This window comes from Lates calcarifer, linkage group LG13 (assembly GCF_001640805.2).
Source record: "Lates calcarifer isolate ASB-BC8 linkage group LG13, TLL_Latcal_v3, whole genome shotgun sequence".
NCBI lineage: Eukaryota > Metazoa > Chordata > Actinopteri > Centropomidae > Lates > Lates calcarifer.
Window position 1 is genome coordinate 25273421 of NC_066845.1, and position 6000 is coordinate 25279420.

At 42.6% G+C, this 6000-nt stretch overlaps 1 long non-coding RNA gene across 2 annotated transcripts in view; it reads left to right on the top strand.

Annotated features, from left to right (window-relative positions):
- Nucleotides 1-5062, top strand: part of LOC108887133 (uncharacterized) — a 57166-nt gene extending 52104 nt beyond the window's left edge. Inside the window, exon 4 of one of the 2 annotated variants that reach the window (XR_001961550.1) lies at nt 4859-5062. This is a non-coding gene — a long non-coding RNA (uncharacterized LOC108887133). Of the gene's footprint in view, nt 1-543; nt 773-4858 lie in introns of those variants that run through there. The other variant, XR_001961552.1, reaches the window with a different exon arrangement.
- Nucleotides 5063-6000: the final 938 nt, after the last annotated feature.

Below are 6000 nucleotides of genomic sequence, written 5' to 3' on the forward strand. Positions count from 1 at the left end.
TGCTAAAGTGTTAGCATGGAGCTGCCTCCTAAGTTCTTAGCAAGTGCACTAATTTCACTCAACATGGTGAATAATGTGTGTTAGCATAGAGTGCGCTAATGACTTGACATAGATTCTACCAAATTATTAGCCTGCAGAATAGTACCTTTCAGCGTTGTGTTTGCTAAAGCGATAGCATGCCTGCAGCTAATGAACATACTGGGTAAAACGTTAGCTTGAGACAGTAAAGCCTGTACTCAAATGTTTGCATTGATCCTACTGGCTCTTAGCATTAGCATGTCACTGCTATCTTTGAACAAGGTGTTTTCAGGGAGCACCTGTGTGAACAGTGTGCAGGTACATGTGGATGGTTTTGTTGTCTGTGTTCTCAATTAAGAGCCAAGTCTGCTAATGGGATCATTTCTTAAACACCGTCCTGTGACATTTTGCGTCCTCTCTCGGTTGGCAGGTATTCAGGTTTCTTTCTCTTTTTTGTCTCTTGACGTTTGTGCTCTCTCTCTCTCTCTCTCTCTCTTTCTCTATATCTGCCTCCCTCTTTCTCAGTCTCAGAGAGAGGTTCAGTTTGGGGAGAGGATGTGGGGAACAGCTGGGCCCCATCACTTCTCATTGCGGGCCTGGGAGAGACGTAGCTGACAGAGTGATGCACAGAGCCTGTCCTTGCTAATGACTGCGCCATTCTCCATCATTATCACCATCATTAGGAAATTAGGGGGACAGAAGGTATTTACTGTAAACCTGCCACCTCCCAAGGAGAGATAAATAGAAACTGATAAATGTGATCGCGTGATGCTGCCTGTCTATTAACCTTCCCATTTTCCAGCTCCAGCATATGCACATTTAACAATCATTAATATTCTCTAATTGGGCCAGATTTCAGTGAGGAAAAATACTCTTGAAGAAGAAGGACTCTGCGTTCACATCGGTTGTGTGTTACTGGTGCGTTGCAGATCTGAAAAATGCTGCGTCACACTGTAAACTCTGAATCACTGAGGTAATCCACACAGAAGTTAACAATAATAACTCAACATCGCAGTGTTTTTCCAAGGTCAGTCAGCTACAACCTGATCATACGTGTATTTGTGCAACTCAAATCAATCTGGATCCACCATCAGTTCTTGTATCAGTACGTCTGCATTCATGTCTGATGTGTAGTTTGCAGGGAGACAACAGGCATTTGTGTTACATTTTACCGATTTAGCTCCACTGTGACTGTTGGCTAATTTACATCTTGCTAACTGCTTGGCAGCACCGCAGAGGCTGATTGTTCGGTGTTTGACTGTGTTTCAGCTGGATAACAGCAGGTCAGGACTGCTGTCAAGGGCACACACACACACACACACATGCTCAGAAAACACACATGCAACCAGTTCTTGTCAGTCTGAGAGGATATTAGCCTGCTCAGCATATATCTGCAGTGTTTATGTTCTGTGTAGAGGCTTACCGTATAAAACACACACACAGACAAAGGCACAGACTAAGCTGGGGGCAAGGAGACTCTGTCGATTGTAGGATAAAGTAGGATTTCACAACTGTTTAGCGTTTGTATTTCCAGACTGATATGTAACCTTGTTCCCCTCTGGACGGCAGCTGGACAGTGTTTAACAGTTGTTTTAGTCCAGTTCCACTTTCACTGCCTCTGCGTTGATTTGAATTCAGTTTATCAAGTTCAGGGGACATCGAAACCCTCCAAATATTTCATATTATCTAGTACATTGGTTACAGTGTCGTGGTTGCTAATGACCTCTTCATACGAAGCAGTGTTTCCTTTTAACAGGATACATGTCTATGAGTTGTGGTCATAGTTCAATCAAGAGCGACTCAGTGATTTCTGCTTTTTAAACTGATTTATTTGAGTCATTTTGAAAAGCCTGATTATGTAAAACTAAATATACAGTATTTCTCTTGTGGGACCTTGAACCACTGCTCTGCTGAACATTTGCTTTGTTGTCTTTAAAAGAAAAATAGAAATGATGATTGTGTGTGTTTTGCAGCTTTACTGTACCTTCGTCACCACTGCCTGTGATCTGAAAAGGTCATCACCGCTCTGAATGCAGATATCACCACTGACTGGACTTTATTAGGCATTAAATGGGCAGAGCTCCCTCTCCCAGCGATTCATAAAACAAGAGCGTTTTCCGTTTGTGTGTGCTGCGTTTATTTGAAGGAGGATTGCATTGTGTTTATGGTTTGCATCAGCAGCAGAGAGTGATTTCAGGGGCCCCATCTGACAGACATCGATCACATGTTCATTACGATGATAAGAGAGGCTGTGAGTAGGTTGACGAGGGGGAAAGACGAAACAAAACATCCTCCTCAAATCACTGACAAGGCCTTGGTGGACGTCGTCAATGCAGCTGATGAAATTAGATAACACAAGTGTAATTTTATAATGAAAAACAAAAACGCTGATATGCATTTGATGCAGCAATTAGGGGGGTTCCTAATGATGATAATTTGAGTTTTAATTCTGAACCCACTAGTGACTGGCAGAGTCTATCAATTACTGCATTAAAACAGGCCCCAGCTGCAGCAGCCACGGCAGCCGCCTCCCAAATTGTCGTCTAAACTGCTGTCGTCTCCTCTCCCATCGCTCGCCGCCGTAATTGCAGTTTAACCAGTTCATCATAATCACACAACAGTTTCCCCTCCCGGTAGAACGAGGATGTGATTTTCGCTTCAGAGTGTGCGGCGTGGTGTGCAGATGGCTGTTTTCGAGACATATACAGATGGAAGAGTGTGTGTGTGTGTGTGTGTGTGTGTGTGTGTGTGTTGTACAGGCTAATACAGTGTTTAATCTAAACAGTTACTAGTTTTAGATCCGATGTTATTCACCGTTTCATTTCTCTATGACTCAGGAACATGTGTTATGTCCTTCAAGAGGTTTCACAAATAATATTGTGCATTAAATTTGTTTTGGTATTTATTTCAGTTCAGAGTCAGGACTACTCCTTTATGGAGCTGTGAAGTGGGAGGATTTTCACTACTGTAAATTTCAAGCTCTTCTTTTTTGTGACTAAATTCTTTTCTCTTTTTTTTCGCCTCCTACTTCTTTTAAACTTGCACACTGTGGAGGTGAGATGATGATACAGTTTAACCACAGTGCAAAACAGTGGCCTGGTAACATTCTTCAACCATTTTACACCACCCTCACCACAACCTGCCAGACAACCACCTCAAAGTCAAATTAAAATATTCCAGAATATTACAGAGAAAAATCAGCTCTGGATCTGTTTTAGCCTTGTAAAGATACACACTGTAAATCCATGCAGAACTGTAGTGAAATGAAGAGCTTTCTTCTGTTAATATGACTCCTCCTCAGTCATTTTATGGTCCTGTAAAGATCTGTTTTAGTTTTAGTCAGAGCTGCAAATCAGAACTTTTTCTTAGCAATTTAGGATCCAGAACTGATCCCAAACCAGTGAACCTTCGCTTCATCTTGCCATTAGCAATGCATGGAACTGGATTTTAATCTTGGCACTTAATTTATTATTGTGCCTTTTACCTTTTATCAAAGAACCAGGTATTTTCTAACACAGGTGCTTATCTTTCCGACCAATAACTCAACCAGGAGAGTTGAGTTACTTAACATCAGAAAAAAAAGAATGAGACTTTTACTTCAGGGAACCTGGACCCTGGAAATAACTTTACAACAATATTTGAATGAGTTTAACCAAGTGGAAGACGTCAGGGTTCACTTAGAGAGGGTAACCAAAATATTACCAACATGCATGCACAGTATACATGTTAGCATACAGTACACAGATAGATGTTTAAAATCTAACAGGGCTTCTGTAACTCCTCATCTGGAAAAGCTCGCTCTCCTCTTTTGTCTGATTTTTCTCTTTGAAAGAGCAGAAGCAAATTTCAAGGTAGAACAGTTCGAGCACGTATTTCTGCATCTCAGCCACATGCCACTTAGCATGATCAGCACTTCCACCGCCAGCTGCAGGCAGGAAGACAAACAGCGAGAGGGTGTCACACCGAATATGAACCAAGGCGAGTGTGAGCATGCACTCCTCACTTATTGGCCACTCGTAGTGTTGGTGATCTGTAAGCTGAAGCTCGTTCTGCTGTTTCAGGCGCCGTAAATCACTGTGGATAGGAGCATCAGCTGAACGCCTGCAGTGCCAAAATGCTTCTGTTCAGCTGAGAGGGAAAATATCTGTGAAGTCTAGTCGCTGTGCACACTACAGTAGCAATTTATAGATGATAAGCAATGGGATGGGAACGCTATAAAGAAGAGATAGATCCCATTTTACATCCTGTGACGTGTCCTCCGTTTGTGGAGAGACCAGAGGAACCAGCTGGGATCTAACTTGCTGCTAGCAAGAATCTATCAACAGCAGGATTATATTCCTAATTTTCCCCTTTTTTATGTCATTTATGCTGTTTGTTAACACAGATTTAATATAAATACTGATTTTATTCACTAATTATTTCCAGTAGCTTTCACTTGTTCTTCTTTCGATCACTGTTAATGTAATGTAACTCAACACTTCCTGCAAAGATGTTTCACATTTAAAGCCCTCTTTTTTTTACACAGCCTTTATTAAGAACCGGCCTTTATTTGTAGATCCAGCACCTAGACTAGTTGTTTTCCCCTTTTATAGGCTTTGTGCTAAGCTAACTAAGCATTAGCCATAGCTACCTCCTCGCTGAAATCACAGATGAAACTGATTTTGATATTTTCATTTTAGTTTCTGCAAGAAAGAGCACAGTGTCAGAGCATTCTTTTAAATACATGCACTCAAGCACATGCACATCACCCGAACTCCTTCACCCAATGTGTCATTAGTCCTCCATATTCATACTTTCCTAAATCACACCACATCTCTCTCCCTCTCTCCCTCTCCTGCAGACCGGCGAGGCTCGATCGGCGGTGTTGCGCTCGCTTCCAAAAGTTTCCAGAAGAGCAGACGAAGAAAGAAGACGGGAGGCTGGATCAGCTGGCCTGTGATCTCCTGTGCGAGCCAAGCTGTCTGATTGGCTGGAGGGCTGGAGGGCCATCTTGCCTCCCTGGCAGGCAAGTGGCTCAAGCAGTTTGGTTGAGGAGGTGTGTGTGTGTGTGTGCGTGTGTGTGTGTGTGTGTATGGGGGTGAGAGGGGGGTAAGAACTTGGAAAAGCAGAGGGTGAAAATGTGTGGGTGTTGGAGTGTTGGGAGGGGAGGGATTTATGACTGAGAACTGTGAAGATGAAGAAGGGATGGCTTTTCAGGATGTGTGTGTGTTTGCATGTGTGCATTGTAGCATATGTGTGTTTGACTGTGTGTGTGTGTTGAGTGTATGCAGAGAGGGCAGTCTGCAGGCTCCTCATAATCAGAATCTGTAATTGGCTAATTCAAGGCCTGAAAAAGAGTTAAAATTTGAATTTTCTTTCACATTGTCGTCATTGTTCGTTGTAGTGGTTTCAACACAAAACTAGCCTCAGAAGTTTTGTATCTTTTTTTCTCCATTTTGTGGCATTTACAGGAGCCATAAGTTTTGCTATCGCTACATAGCTAACGTTAGCGTTAGCAGCTGTTTACTTACCAGTCTAACAGAAATGCTCCTTAACGAGTTCAACATCAGACTTCATTCCTTCACTTACCAAGAGCTGTTTCCAGAGGTGGAAAGCAACCGCAGTGTTTTGCTTCTAGTTCTATCACCTCTTCTACTGAGTTAGCATGCTAACAAGCTAGTCCCGGCCTGTCTTGTTACTTTCCGATAGCGTCCAGCCCGCCCTGAAGAACTGGTGCTGCTCAGAGGACGTATTCTAACGTCCTGTATTGTAAACACAACAATTTCTGAAGCTCCTGGCGAGCGACCATCACCACCACCTGTTCCCAACAAGAAACCATGTGCAGAGAAAACTGAGTAGTGACATAAAACGGCAGAGGCAGCACATTACAACACAACAGGACTGTACACACACAGTAGATACACACTCTCATACTCTACTGTTTCTGTGGAGAAGTGATAAAACCAGATAATCTAATTCTTCCATCCTTCATTATCATAAAAC